Source organism: Cupressus sempervirens, chromosome 6 (genome assembly GCF_028749045.1).
Source record: "Cupressus sempervirens isolate cs-2001-9-10 chromosome 6, ASM2874904v1, whole genome shotgun sequence".
Classification (NCBI taxonomy): Eukaryota; Viridiplantae; Streptophyta; class Pinopsida; order Cupressales; family Cupressaceae; genus Cupressus; species Cupressus sempervirens.
The window spans coordinates 595,847,009-595,864,017 of NC_143123.1; the positions used below are offsets into that span (position 1 = coordinate 595,847,009).

At 34.8% G+C, this 17,009-nt stretch overlaps 1 pseudogene; it reads left to right on the plus strand.

Annotated features, from left to right (window-relative positions):
- The first annotated feature begins 218 nt into the window (after nucleotides 1–218).
- LOC149553654 (uncharacterized) overlaps nucleotides 219–17,009 on the plus strand; it is a 100,371-nt pseudogene continuing 83,580 nt past the window's right edge.

A 17,009-nucleotide genomic window follows, 5' to 3' on the forward strand; every position in this document is an offset into this window, starting at 1 on the left:
TTGGAAAGGTAAATTGGGATCCTAACAAGACAATTGTCACACAAGTCAATGTGTTTATTGAGAAAATGGGAGACAATTTTGATGCTTTGATGGCAAGCTACTTTGAGGACTTCAAGAAGTCCATGAAAAAAAGGATGAGGATACTAGTATCATTGGTTGAGCAGCATGTAAATGACATTTTTTTCTTGGTTGACATAGATTACACCTACATCCAAGCTATGGTACCTAGATTAAGATGGCTTAGGCCACTTGGATATGAGCTTGATGTAGGCCAAGCTTCAGCTGTAATCACTGGTTTACTTGTGAAGGAGATAGACAAGGCTACAAAACCCTTTGGGACTTATGATATTGTAAAATCAAGGGTGGTAACATATTTGAAGACAATATCTACAGTGAAGAAGGACAAAATGATAAGAAAGCTCAAGAAAAGATTTAGAGATGATATAGAAGCAGCAAACATTGCAGCAAAAGAAGATGAAGATGAGAGTGAACAAGAAGAAGTTGAACCAAGGCAAGGGCCATTGGAATTGACACAAGGCCTAACAGAGGACAAAGAAGAAGGTGCTAAGGAAGAAGAAGCCAAGGAAGCACCAACTAAAGCCAAAGCCACCAAAAGGAAAGTCAAAACTCAGCCTACATCCTAGCCCAAGGCAAAGAAGGGGACAAAGCCCATTGCAGTCAAAACAAAGAATCCTACTACAAGGGCTACCACTAGGGTTGCAACTCAAAAGGAAAAAGATGAAGCCAAAGAGAAGAAGAAAGCCACAAAGCAGACTAGTGAAGAACCAAGGAAGAGAAGGAAATATGTTTCCCAACTAGACTTAGATGAAGAAAGAATAGAGTCAGATGACAATAGCTAGTTTAGAGTGGTAAGTCATCCCTCCAAGTCTTCCATTGACAAGTTATGTGTAAATATTAGAAAAGAAAACTTGAATGGTTTAAAGACTATACACTTTAATAAGCTCAATAAAGAAGAGCAAAATAAAATAGAGGAATCAGTGTATGCAATGATGGCCGAATACAAATACACACCTCTAGAATTAGATAGTACAATGCCCAAGGAGCTATGCAAGATAGTTGAAGATAAGTGGCATTTTTCTTTACAAATGGAAAAGGAGATAAGAGAATCAACCCTAGCTAGAGTGCTACTAGACCTGACTAAAGATCAAATAGATAAGGCAAATAAAAGGCATAATAGAAAATTTTCTCCTAAATATAGAGCATTTTGCATCCTCCAAAATAATATAGAGAATGTTGTATATAAATCCAAAAAATTGTGGAAGTCAATATACAAGAAAATTAATGATGTATTTGATGAGGAATATAAGGTAGAGGCCAGCTCAAAGAGAAAAGAAGCAAAAGAGACAACAGAGAAAGTGGAAGAGAAGAAAGATGAAAAGGAGAAGAAAGGAAAGGAAGGAAAAGTAGAAGAGGAAGTAAACAAGGAGGAGGAAGAAGAGAATATAGCTAAAGGAGAGGAAAATGCATTAAATGAATAGGAAGAACAAAGTGTGTAAGACACACAAATGCCACCTCCTAGCCCTCCTCATGCCACCACACCTATAAAGACCATAAAAATAAAGGATGTTATTGACACTTCATGTAAAAACATCAATCCTTTAACTATAGAGGATCTCTCAAAGATCCTTGATCAATCTACATAACAAGATTGCCTATGTACAAACCCAGTGTTGATCAGTGTTGATGAGTTAAACAAGGTAGTAGTAGATCCAAAAGAAGTCAAGGTGCAAACACAAGAATGACCTTCAATCTTTGATGCTACTAAACTCCTACTATTTCCACAACCAGCCCCACCAAAAGCAGTAAGTGATGCACTTTAGATGCCGAGTGTAGCAACAAGGGAAGATACAGGAAAATAAGAATAGTCAACAGGTTCACCCCTAGCAATTGTCAGTGATAAAAGGAAATTAGAAGAAAAGAAGGAAGAAACAAGAGATGAGGAGCAAGCTATAATATAGACATTGGTTGAATTACCAAAAAGTGGTATTCCCACTTAGACTCTTCAAAAGCCGAGCACTGATACAATATCAATACAAGTTCAAACACTAGGCTTGAGCTCTACAAAGGTACCTAGGATACTTCACTATGGATATCCTAAACTTGATGAAGAGATCATCATTCCCTCCTATGAATCCAACACCCTCACCATAGAAAAGATAAATGAAATACAAGGTGCACTGGATAGGAGAAAGAGACAAGAAGTATTGAGAAGAGAATACAAGTATAGGCAAGCATTGAATGAGATAAAGGGCATCTTCATCGATAACTTTAGCTTGCAGTCACCAGATGAAACAAGGCCTATAATAGAACAACTATTAGATATAGTTGACCAGGTGACTAATGTAGACCATGATACAAATGTAAAATTAATGGAATGGTTAGAAAGAAAATTCTAGGGCAAAGTAAATGAGAAAATATCAAATGATATAGCATTAGGACAAGTTGAATTGGCTAAGAAACTAGAAAGAGTGAAAATTGTACTTGGGAACACTTTCTCATTGTATAAAAAACTTTGTGATTTTTCCAACTTCACACAAGAGACTAGCCAAAGAATAATGAGCTTGGAAAGAAATCTCAAGATTTCTAGCATGCAACTTCCAACAAATCCATCTCAGAGTGAGAAGCATTTTGCATAGACACTTCACACAAAGGGAATTAATTGTATTAACAGCAGAGGAGGCAAACATAAAGGCAAAATTGATGCTAATCTAGTCCTCCATAACCCCACACTTAGAGGTCCTCCACAAGGAGAAAGCATACGTAGAAATAGTCCTAAAGAAAGATCCAAATATTTCTACCCTAGACAGACTTGTACACCTTGCTGTAGAGACTACCATCCATCACAAGTCACTAGACATTGCATTGGAGAATTGGGATGTAGCTCTAAAGATACTCTTGGAGGTAAATAGTACATTTGTGGCTAAGTATGGTATTACTCCTTAGAACCCTTTGACATCAGTATTAGAAAGGGGGAGATAATAAGATAGGGGGAGATATATACATTAGGGGGAGATATGTATATATGGAAATATATGAAGATATATGGAGAATACCAAATTCTGAGAATAAAGTGGAAAGTGCAGTGCCTCTCATGTTTGTAGTTTATACTTGTCTATTTTTTATTTGAGAGATACTTGATACTCTTATTTTGTACCTTATGATGACTCGAGGGTCGGATGTTATACTTTGACTTAGTACCATAGATGTTATACTACTATGATATTCAGTTTATCATTTTGCATGTTGATGCTATTTTGAGATGACAGTAGATCTATGATGATATCTAGTTATATGGTTTATTTTGACATATTGTTGGTTATGTTATGTGATGTATTTTATGCTATGGAAATTTACTTCATTCTTGTTATTTATGTTTACTGCAAACATGAGTTATGTTAATGGATTAATTAGTTAATTAACATTTTAATTGCTTCGACTACTATATTATATGCAATTACACTTGATCGTGTGTTTTAGTGTGCAAGAATTATATCCCTGGCAGTGACCTATGGAGTTAGTGATTTAGCTGTTCATATTTTACCAATGTCATCCCTATTTGGTCGACATACCCTTATTTTAGTTGTTTTAAATTAAAACATTTTGATGATTAGTAAATCCAAACTCAACTGCATTAGGTGATTAGACCAGTGAGTGTGTATGTGCATTTAGAGGTTCACTCTGTCCCAAAAGTGTTACATTATTTTCTTTGATTTTGGGTTTTCTGGTTTTAAATCTTTTCAAATTTAATTTTTGGCAGCTTTTCCTTAGGTGAAATTTCATTACAGATAATACCATATTTTCATTTGGATTGATTCAGAGTTTAACTACTCTAGCTAGTTATTTTCCATAGTCGATTATTCACTCAAAAAAATGAATAAGTATTGGAAAAGTGATTTTATTATTCACTCCTCACATTTTAGAAATAGAATTTGAGAGCAAATTTGAGAAAACCTCTTCTGAAGGATTGGCTTTTTGTTCATTTTAGGAGCTGTGAGCTTGGGGATTTTGCGAGATCAGTCTCGTTGGATCCATCTTGGGAAGACCTTGCTTTTCTGTCACTTTCGACAAATTTGACGGTGTATTTTTTTTATCTAGCTATTTTTAGTATTTGTGCCTTTGTTAATAGGTGGGGCTTTCCTATTTTATTTCTTTTACTCTATTTCAACTTCTATTTCTTTTTGCAGTATGTTAGGAGGTTGAGAACTAGTGTTCTCCTCCATTTTTGTTTGCTAGTTCTACCTAGTTGGTCGGTATGAACGTTTTCCCTATTTTTGAAATGGCGGTTTGGGTTTTTGAGTCATTTTTACATATGGTGTTTGATTTCAATTATTTTTGGATTTTTGGGGTTTTTGCACCCAAAGGCCAAATGGGTTTTAATTTTAAAAAATTTCCAAAATTTGGAGTGTTTTCCTCATTTTGCGTACCACCTTATTTTTTCAAGTTTTCTTGGCACAATGTGATTTATGGACTTGGATGATCCATTTGGATATCTGTTAGACCACTTTTTCACTTTATGTTGCATTGGGATGTGTATAGCATTTGTCATCTCGATTATGTTCTATTGATTGACTTCTATTTGTGTTCTCATCCTATCCTTGTGTATTATCTTTGTGATGGTGGTGCACCACACACGAGTACATCTGTCAGGTGACCTGTGGGGCCTGATCTTCTGTGATACTTTCAAAAGTTGTGATCATTAGGGTTGGGTTGGGAGTTTGCATGCCTACAGGCACTCATTGTTGGATGAGCATGGGTAGGGTAGGGTAGCATATGGAGGGGGCTTCTATCTTGCAGCTCATCATTCATGGTGCCGAAGGTTGGAAGAGGAAGCTTTATATAAGTGATAACTAAATAAAACATCAGGTGGTAATAACATTAAAGATTTAAAAAAAAGTAGTACTTTAGTGTATGAGCCTTCTGTTGAGGGAGTTGAGTCTACAAAATGTATGAGCCTTTCATTGAGGGAGTTGAGTCTGCACAGATCGAAGCTTGGGCTTTTCAATGCCAAGCTATTCTCCATGATACTAGTCCCTACATAGTATCCCATTGAGATGTCTGACTAGGACCTATAGTTTATGCATTGTTTATGTCTTGGATTTAGTCATCATACTGCTTGGCATCTATGTTAGCCATGGATGTTGTTTTGCATGTTTGTGGTTGGATCATTATCTCCATCAACATGATGGGTGTGGGCCTATGAGTGCCACATGGTTAGGAGGTGTAGCTACCTTGACCACTACTAGGGACTGGTGTACAAAGATGGTCTATTATCCTAGTGTGATCATTACTGGATGTGTTCAATTGGTACTTCAAGTTCTAAAGTATGCTTTCTTGTGATTTATGATTTCATTGGGATGTTTGTTTATCATGTTAGATGATCTTAGTTTTGATACATTCCTTATTATGTTGTTTAGCATATGATAGATGATGTATCTACCAGTAGGATTATCTTATGCTCATTTACTAGCATGTTAGATTTCCTTTGCTTTTGTAGCATGTTTAGTAGTGACATTTCCATTATGATAGTACCATCGATCTGATCGATAGCCTGGGAATGTTATTTGTGAGGGGATGGCTAGGGCCCACGATGGTCTGATGATGCTATTATGATTGGGACGAACTGCATACATAGTTGGTTATTTTTCTCTTTGCGATGTTATTTATGTTTTAATGAAATGTTGCTTTCACTATACTGCAATGTTTCTTTTTTTTATTTCCTTCAATGTTGATTAGATTATTAGGTTCTAGCTTTTTGTCTTTCTATTTATGTCGAGTGTTATTGCTTTGAAATGTGGATCCAGTACTCCCTGGTGTGGTTGAACTTTTTTTAATAGTTTCCATAGCTTTCTATTGTGTTTCATGTTTGCATGTTGATTTAAGATCTTGGGCGAGATTGCACTTTCTCACGTGAGAATGCAAGTCTTTGCGTGACACAGTCTATTTCTTTGTGCAACTTTGCACTTCTTTGAATGAAATTTGGTGTCATTTATGTTGTTGGAATGCACTTCCTCATGCAAAAATGCACTTCTTCATGTGGCAATATGCACTTCTTTGTGTGAGAAACAAGGTCTATCTAGGGTTGTTAGGAAAAAGTTTGGAAATTGGTTTTGGACACCCTTTTAGGTTTTACACCTTCCTAGTTCAAAATAGATTTCCTAGGGGTTTGAAATATATCATTAATTTCGTATACTTAAGATATATTTTAATATATGCAATGATTCATTTGAGATAGGTTCTAGACCTCTACGGGCTAAGATAAAGATTCTAGGAAATTTCAGGGCTTCAGAAATTCAGACTTAGCCAAATTTTAGGGCTTCAAGATTTCAGCCTTAGCCAATTTTTAAGAATCTTCTATTGTCTTTTAGCTTGGTTTATCTCTACTGTTTTATTGGTTATGTTTCTATCAGTGGTGACATTTGGAGATCTGTTGGTGTTGGATGTTTGTTTGTCTTCTATTGTAGTCTTTTGATCTGTGTAGGTTGTTACCATGTACACTTACAATTGGTTTTAAAGAAAAAATATTCTTGCTATATTTCATCCTTGTTCCAAGGATCTCCAGGCAGGGCATTATAGAAATTTTGTAGATAGCCAAAAAGGGGGAGACAAGAAATAAGACAAAGTGAGGGGGAGATGCAAAATTTTGACAAGCATTTGGAAATTAGATCTAAAATAGGGAACTCATACAAATCAAATATAGTATATAGGCACAGGGAATAGGAACAAGAAAAAGGACAAAGAGAATTAGGCACATCAGCATAGAATTTTAGTTTCAAGAATGAACTAGGCATAATCAACTTAAGGGGAGTCATAAGGTATATTGTTGCTTACAAAATTTTGAACAATTTTTGAAATTTTGCACATATGCTAAGAAAGAATAAAGAATGTACTCAATCATATTAGTTCATAGTTAAGTGCTTTTGTCACTCATGTCAAAGGGGGAGATTTTTGGTCTTAGAATAGTCTTGACATTTGAGTGTCAACACACTTAACCAATTCCACCATATATGTCAAGTACACTATGTATGTCAAGTGAGTTATAGTAGTTGCTGAGTCAGAATCTTAATAGGTGTCGAGTCACAGTTCATGTTGAGAAAGACAAAGTGTAACATGTGTCGAGTGATTTAGGAATATTTATGTGCCGAGAAACACAGAATGTAATAGGTGCTAAGCAATCCAAAAATTTAAGATGTACTGAGCAATACAGGAACATTCATGTACCAAGCACCAGTAATATAATATGTGCTGAGTAACACAGAATCAACATATGAGTTTGTGCCCTCACAAACTCAGATGTAAACCATTTTTGGAGCTGACATAGAGAGATTTTGAAGGAGAAAAATGATAAAGATGAATCTTTTACATTCCCTATATAATCTACATGCAGCCAATCAAAAAAATGGAGAAGGCATGCAACCAATGAGAAAAATGCAAGGTATGAGCAAGAATTTGAGATTCAATATGGATTGTAGATCCATACCTAACCCTAAGTCTTCACAATCTTTAAAAGGAGGTCAAAAACTCCATTGCATGTGTGAAAGATAATAGTGTATGGGGAAACTATAGAAAAAATTTAGTGTGAAGAAGGAAAGACTTAGAGGAACAGAGTAACAATTTCATATCGAGTTGATCAGAATAATACAAGGAGGAAGGAATATGATTAGATATCAAATCTCAGAGGATCAAGATCAAAGAGAGAATATCGAGTGCTTGAATTTAGTAATTAAAGATTGCATACTATCAAGTTTATTGTTCTAATACATTCTTGCCATTATATTAGATGATGGAAATCCTATGTCGATACGTTAGCTTAATAGCTAGGTGGAAAAACCTTTGGAGAAGGTGATGAAAATCCTATTGAGTTAGGTGGGTTTAATAGCCTATTGTAAATCCTTTAATAGGGTGACACTTCATGTAAAGTGTTTGTAAATCCTCTAACCAAATCACTATTGACATAGTGTAAAGCTTTTAATAGGGTAGGCCTTTAACAAGGTAGACCATCAAAAGTGGTTGAACATATTATTGTAGTAATTTTTGTGGGTGTCATCCCCACCATAGTTTTACCTTCTTATTCCTGGAGGGTTTCTAAGTTACCAAATCTCTTGTATCATGTGTTGATGCATGCTTTCATTTCATGTTTGCTTATATGTTTACATGCATGTACTTTACTTTTAGTTATGTGTTAATGAGGGTTTTTTTAAAAAAAAACTAGTTACTTTTGATTCACCCCCCCCTTTGAAGTACTCTTCCCATTTGAACATTCCAATAGAGAGTAGGTTGTTATGGGCCCCTACTCATCAACACAAACTATGTTTTGATTTTTTTAATTTAAGAAATGGAAGAACAAATTTTTTTCTGATTATAGACCTGAAAGTGCACTTGTATGGTGTTGTTACTAACGTCTCCTATTAGAAAAATTCACCTTCTCCCTAGTCTAGTTCAATGACAAACTAATTGTGCAAACTTGGATGGGAGTAAATGTTTGATTCTGTCTTCATGTTTTATTGTTTGTCTACCAATTAGTTTTGTTCTCTCCATGAATATCTTGATGTGTTACAGATTTCGTAATGGCTACCTATTTGTGGAGCCAAGCAGGAAATTCAGAGTTGTTTTTTAATTCAAATATGTTTGGAAGTTTTCTCCTTATGATTAAGATCCTGTTGTAAAAATGTTATTGTTTAATGTATTATTGAAATGATTATGATCTTACGTTTTCTTCCCTAGTTCTTTCCTAAGGGAGTCCTTGAATCAGATGAATGAATTAAAAAAAATGATTTCCTTTCATATGATTTTCTTGTAATTCAGTTATATGCATGTGTTTATCAAAAATAGATACAATGATGCTTCATCCTTCCTAAAGCATTCTTATGTTTCAAACTTGTATTCATTTTGATTAAGGTTAATTAGATAAAATAATGAGATATAATTATACAATTTAAGTTCAAAATATGTTAAAGAAAATTTGGCGTTATGACTAGAACTTCATTGTATTTACATGATTATTAGGAAATAAAATAATCTTATGTTATTGTTTAGAAAAATTATTAAACCCGATGCTATAATCAATTCTAAAAATAATATAACTCCTTTGGTTAATAGATGTCTTTTGCTCAAATCCATCACTTAAAAAAAATATTATTTCCTAAAAAAATAAAAATATATTTGGCATTTACAATCTAAACTTACAAAAAAAAAATGGACAATTTTTTTTTTTACCCCCTAGAGCAAATATGTTCTCTCGGATTTGTATGGGGAAGAAGATTATTTCCCTTTTCAATGAAGAATCTTAAAGATTCTTATAAATATCTTAGTTGAACATAATGAATATTTTAAATTTAAATAAAAGAAAAGAAAGAAAATACATAAAATATATTTCTAAAATATCCTACCCACTAAACTTTTTACCATAACTACCTTTTTCCCTAAAAGTCCTATCTACCCACCCCACTTGCATATTACCTTTATTCTAGGCATCAAAATTGGAAAGTGTGAAGGGAAATAGAATAAGTTTGTTTTAAAATAAAAATAAAAAAATCAAATCAATGCTTTAAATTCCCTCCCATCACTCCACCTTTTGGTCAACACTTAATGTTGAAGGGAGATGGCATGGGCAGTATGTCCACGTGGGTGGCATGCAGAGATTAAAATCAAGCTTGTTTATTTTCTTTTTAAAAATGTAAGCTCCTTTATATTTGCTTGGTCTACGTGCATGTTAGATGGGAGAAAGGGGTAGTGGTTGGTTAGGTTAGTAGGTATGTTTATAGTGTTGTTTATTTTAATAAATTTATTTGTTAGTAATTAGTAAAAGGTAAAAGTAAGTTAGTTTAGGTAATATAAATTTAATCATTGAAGTGTTAGAATATTGTTAAATGTTAGTTTATTACTTGTTTTAATATTTATTTATTTTATTAAAAGTATAGTTAGTAATTATAGTTAAAGTTAGATGTAATTAATTAGTTTAAATTTTTTTAAGTTAGGTGGAAAGTTAATTTGTATTTTGGGTTAAGATATTTTATTTAGTAATGTTAGTAAGTGTAATTAAAGTTAGAATATAATAGATGATAATGTTAGTATAGTTAGTTATTTTTTTATTTTTTAAAGTATTAATATTATATTAGTTAGTTTATTATTTTTATTTTACAATTAGTACTTAAATTGAAATGTTAGAATTAGTAAAGGTCTATTTCATTCAAGATAGATAGTGTATGTTAAGATTTAATTAAAGTTTAAAGTGGATAAACAATAATTATATTTAATTATTATTGGTTCAAATTATATTAAATTATTTTTAACCAAATTATGAATGGAAGCTTTATTTATACAATCTATTGTTAGTTAGAAATTAGATATTTTTGCTTTTAGATTATGTTTATTTTTAAAAAAAATTATCTTCTTGGGAAATGATGTTTCATTCTTGAATATTTAAGTATTAATTTAGAAAATAAAAGTGGAAGACTTAGTGTAGGGAATAATGTAATATATTAAATAATTGAAATCAATCTAATAACAAATGTGTTAATATAATGAGTAAATTTCTATACGATGGTTATAAGTTGAAATGTAGACTCATTGTATTGTTAGGGGAAACTATATTTGTATTTCAACCCACCTCAATTTAACTTGTGAATCAAACATATCAAATTATATCAAATCTAGTGTGACTTATGTATGTCTTTAGTCAACTAGTTTTAACATAATAGTTTAATTAATCTTTTAAAAACAAATCCTATGTTTTTGCCCCATATTTTGGGCATGACATTTTGGTATTAGAGCCTATGTTTCAACACTAGGAACCTAAGACCATTACACTTCAATTTAATCTAAACTTTAAATTTTGTAGGATGCCTCTTGTTACATGAAGCAACCGATGAGGTAGAGGTCATAGGGTGAGAGGAGGTAGGATGGAACTTGAGGATGGACCACCAGCACCACCACTGAACCTGAATCAAGATATTTTGGATGCCTTCTAGACACTGATTGGAGTAGTCTAGTAGAGGCTACCACCTATAATATAGCTAGGGCAATCAATTCCTGAAGAGGAAGCACAAGGACATAGAGGAGGCAGGCCCGATGGTAGAGAGAAGTAGGAGTCCCTCAGTAAGGCAAGTAGAGGGACATGACAAGCATGAGGGTGAGTTAATACATCAAAGAGGACCACCACTCGATATATCTCCTAGATATGTCAGAGATGAGATCAAGGAATTGATACGACTCCAACCACCATTCTATATAGGCTCCACTGATGGAATAGTAACAGAGGCCTAGTTACAAAGTCTGCAATGGTGCCTTAGATTACATCATCTAAAGGCATGTCTAGTGGTCCATTAGTTGAGGGGAGATGCCTCTAATTGGTAACATCAAGCAGAAACTATAAGAGGAGTGAGGATGGATACCCTCACATGGGAGACATTCTTTTTTATATTCCAAGAGAGGTACCTATCTGAGCACTTCAAAGAAAAATAGATAGAAGAATTTCATTCTCTACATCAGAGGGGCCTCATAGTAGCTTAGTATGAGAGTAGGTTTCTTGAGCTCCTTCCTTATGTTGAATACATGAAAGTACATTGCTTCATCATGGACCTAATAAATTTCTCACTCTAGGGTGCAGTCTATTTGGCCTTCCCTACCATGTTTTGATGGGTAGTTGAGATAGCATTAGTTGCTAAGGATACTTGGGGTAGAGAGGAGTCACGGGATCAGTCTTAGAACTGAAACTCTACCCAACAAAAACCCCCTTGGAAAGGGAATCAAAACTATACAATAGGGTCCTCTAAGGGCCAACAGTCTCAGGAACAAAAACCAAAACAGTAGTAGTAGAAACCCTCACAAGGTTATCAGGGCTCCAAGCCCAAGCAGTGGCCATCATAGGGTCCCAAATAGGATTAGAAGGTACAAGTCCTATAGTCATAGTTAGTGAAGACACAATAGTCTTTTAGGGGTTGATACAATGGATCTAGCAAGTCAGGGGGCCTGTAATAGTCCAAATCATAGGGTGTATAGTCTTATACCTAAGGACCATGCTACACTTTTGGTGGCATGGGTCATATAGCTAGAGAGTGTCCACAGGGGCAATCATCTAGGGGTTAGAGAGGGGCTATTCAAAGTTGACAATTGGTGATATGGGAAGATCCCAAAAAGTTTTTGCAATGGTTGATAACCATTAGGCTTAGCATCATGCCAAAATTATCGAGGCCATAGGTATAATACAGGGTAGTATGATTGCTATTTTATTTGATTCTAGAGCTACTGATTCTTTTATATCTCCATATGTAGTGGAGCATTGCAGGCTAGTGGTAGTTAGACAAGATGTCAGTTGGGAAGTAGAGTTAGCCTCAAGAGCTAGAGTGTCAGTTAGTTCCATGGTGTATAATTGCCAGATTCATATTGGAGACATGACCATGATGTCTAATCTATGCATTACCCCTCTAGGTCATTATGATGTTTTCCTTGGCATGGATTGGATTTATTCCCATAGCACCAAGATGTATTATCGATAGAAGAGGGTAGAATGTGTGGATGAGTATGGGATCTCTAGAGTGATCTTCAAAATAAAGAGACTAGTATCCCTTCATATGATTTCTACTATGCAACTTAGATGGTTTATGCGAAAGGTATGTCAGTTGCTCACTATCATCATTAGTGACAAAGAGGAAGATTTAGAGGGAGAGCCATCCGTCAATAATTTTCCAATCTTGCAGGAGTTTGTGGATGTGTTTCCTTTAGAGCTCCCTGGTATGCCTCCACCTACAGTAATAGACTTTTAAATAGATCTTGTGCCAAGACCCAAGACAGTATTGAGAGCACCATATAGGATGACTACTTGTGAGATCAATGAGCTAAAAACTTAGTTGGAGGAACTCTTAGAGAAAGGGTATATTCAGCCTAGTGTGTCACCTTAGGGTGCATTAGTGATCTTCGTAAAGAAGAAGGACAAATCACTTAGGTCGTGTATTGATTATTGATAGTTGAACAAAGTAACCATCAAGAAATGATACCCACTTCCCAAGATTAATGATCTCTTTGATTAGTTATAGGGTACTTGAGTATTTTCAAAGATTGATCTAAAGTCAGGTTATCATCAATTAAGGATTGTGGATAGTGATATCCCCAAGACTACATTCTGTATGAGGTATCATCACTATGAGTTAATCATGGTACTATTTGGCCTCAAAAATGCTCTAGCTATATTCACAAGCCTCATGAATGGAGTATTTTGTACCTTTTTGGATAATTTTTTGGTCATATGCCTTGATGACATGCTAATTTATTTTCAAAATGAGAAAGAGCATGAAGAGCACCTAAGACAAGTGTTACAAAAGTTGAGAAAAAATCAGTTGTATGGCAACTTGTCTAAGTGTGCATCCTATAGACCTAAAATACATTATTTGGGTCATGTTATATTAGTTGATGAAGTCTTAGTAGACCTATAAAATATTATGGCTATCATGGATTGGCCAGCACTGACCAGTGTCACTAAAGTGAGGAGCTTTATCGAACTAGTAGGATATTATTGGCATTTTATTATAGGATTCTCTAGATTGGCACACCCAATCACATCTCCTTAGAGAAAAGGGGAAGAAGTAAAAATGGATAGAGAAGTGTGATAGATATTTTCAAGAGCTCAAGAGAGCCCTCATGAGTGCACCAATCCTATTAGTGCCAAATCCTTCTAAAAATTTTGTGGTGTGCACAGATGCATCTTTGGATGGTATGGGGGAAGCTCTTATGTAGGAAGGATGACCTGTTTCCTTCAATTCTAAGAAGTTGAAGACTCATGAACTCAATTACCCTACTCATGACCTAGAGCTTGTAGCAGTGGTTCATGCTTTAGTGAGGTAGTGACACTTCCTTCTAGGTCATGGATTTGAACTTCATTCTGACCACCAGAGCTTGCAATACATGTTTACATAGCCAAACCTTAATGCTAGACAAAGAAGATGGATGGAGTTATTTTGTGAGTATGATTTTGATGTTCATTACATCAAGGGAAAGGAGAATGTGGTTGCAGATATCTTAAGTAGAAGGCACCATGAGCTTTCATCTATGACTACTTGCACTAACTTGAGAGAGTGAATCCTACAACTTTTGCTAGTGGATGAGCTTTATGCAGAAGTTAGTCAGATGGTGTATTCTTAGAGACCCTTGGAAGGGAAGTATTCAGAGTATTCCTTGGAGTCTGATGGACTTTTGCATCATAGAGGATGTGTGTATGTACCTTCCATTTGGGGCTTGCATGAGCTCATTGTACTTGAGGCTCACAAAGCACCTTATGTAGTGCACTTTGGTGTTAAGAAGTTACATGCAAATATGAGGTAGTTATATCACTAGCCAAGCCTAAGAGTGAAAATTTATAGTATTGTTGTGAGATGCCTTGAGTGTTAGAGGGTGAAGGCAAAAGACCACCATCCTAGTGGGCCTCTTCAACCTCATGAGATTGCAAAGTGGAAGTGGGATACTATATCTATGGATTTTATTGTTGGTCTTGCCATGTCATCTCACCTCCATGATGCCATTTTGGTGATAGTTGACACATTGACCAAGGTTTCCCACTTCTCACCCATATGCAATACATACACAACAGAAAACATAGCTTAGGTATTTTTGTGAGACATTGTTAGACTTCATGACATTCCTTGTAAGATCATTTTTGATAGAGAATCACTATTAACTTCATCCTTTTGGAGAGAGTTGTAGGTAGCATTGGGCGCTAGGATCAATTCTAGTATAGCATGCCATCCTTAGACTGATGGTTAGACTAAGTAAGTGAATCAAGTATTGGAGGACATGTTTCGTATGTATGTGATGGACCATCAGGTCAAATAGGAAGAATACTTGCATCTTGTCAAGTTTGCCTATAACAATGGGCACCATTCCTCCATAGGTATGCCACTTTATGAGACCTTGTATGGAAGACCTTGTAGAATGCCCTTGAGTTGGGATAAGATCAAGGATCAAATATCTATTTTCCCTTAGTTAGTTAAAGAGATGGAACAACAAGTGACCCTAATTAGACAATGCCTAAGAGAGGCACGAGATAGGAAGAAGAAGTATGTCAATGTGAAGAGGATATCTCAAGAGTATCATGCTAGAGATAGAGTCTTCTTGAGGTTACAACTACACAAGAGTCTGATTCAATTTGAAAAGGGCTCTAAGTTGGAACCTTGTTTTGTTGGACCATTCAAGATCCTAGAGAGGATAGGACTAGTTGCATATCATCTAGCTTTGCCACCTAGCCTATGATGCATCCATAATGAGTTTCACATTTCAGTACTTAGAGGGTACATTTATGATGACTCTCACATTTATAGTTTGAAATTCCTTACAAGTGGAGTCAAACGAGAAGTTAGCACTAGAGCCTATTCGTATTATTGCCTGACGGACCCTAGCTCTTTGAGGTTGAGAGCTAGAATAAGTTAGGGTCTAATGGGATTGTTATGATGAGGTCATAACTTCATGGGAGGAGGCAGTATAGTTGTGATCTTAGTACCCATATTTTTTTAATGAATTCTAGGAGGAAGTTCATGCCTAGTAAGGGAGGATGTGAAGCCTCACCCCGACCCATCATAGCATAGTTGATACATTATTATTTTGATACTCATGACTCGATATGTTGAGACAGTATCAGATACATTGAACAACATTAATTTATTTTATGGTGTGTCATGTTTTACTTTCAGATGTTTAATTATGTTATTCAATATTTTATGAACATGTATACTGATGATATAGTATAGAAAGTGAATGCAGAATTAGGATTATGATTAACACTTTGATTATGCAATTTTAGTGGTTAGGTATATGAGCAAAAAAAATATAAATAGTTAATTAATTAAAATATTTATGTTTTGAGTTATGTGATTACCCTGATGAGTTTTGTGTGTGTGTGTGTGTGTGTGTGTGTGTGTGTGTGTGTGTGTGATTTTCTTGAGCTACTAATGTGTGCAATGAGTGTGCAGAATATCTTAGCCACGAAATCTAATAGAGAATCGAAATTGAACCCTATGTACAATTTGTAAAAACTAAGGTTGAATCTAATGAAACATATAGACCTCATTGTTTCATATTTCTTTTGTATCATAAATTGAATGTGTGTATCATTTTGTAATTATTAAGTGTTAATGTTTTGTAATAGTGATTTTATAGTGTCACTTGACACTTGTGATTCATATATGCATTTCAACATGATAAGTAGGAGTAACAGAGTAACCTGAAGATCTAAGTTGGACTAGGTTAGTGACATTTTTTCTAATTAGTTACTAATCGAGATTAATTATCCAAATTAGGATTAGTGATTAATTTTCATTTTTGAGAGTTGTAAGAAAGTCTAATTTTTTCAAGCTTTTTGATAGGTCCCTAAATAGTCCTATAGGCCAAAACTCATAAAAAATAAGCACTTAAGGGGTATAGGTATGGGTTGGGGGCATTTTTCACCCCTCTAGCCCCTTTTGTTGACTTTTGTGGTCACCCAAATATTCAATTTTTTCTTTATTGCGAAAATTGAAATTTCACCATGAGTTGGATAAGTTAAACTCCACCTTAAGGTTAACCTTAATATTAAGATTGAGTTAGAAGACTCTAGAAGCCTTTAGGCAAGTGGGGGAGTTATTACTTTTCTAGAGATGGTTGAGTGATGATCCTATTTAGAGACAAATTTGAGAGAGGAAGAGTGTTCACCCAACCTCTAGTTTTAGAGAGCAATTTAGGATTGAAGGAGAAGGAAGGAAGGGAAGCTCATCTCAAATTTTAGTTTCCATAACCTTATTATGAATGTAGGAATCCTTCAAGCTCATTTTTTTCATGTTGTATTCATTCTTAAGTAGTTTTCTTTGCATATGGATGTTAGTGTGTTTGATGAACATGTTTGGGAGGGATAGAAATGGGTTTTCCTTAATATTTTTTCTTAGTATTTTACTTTGATTTTCAAAGGGATCATATAGGTTTTCTTATTAGATTTCCACAATCCATTGGAGTGTAATTAGTGCTTCTGGATT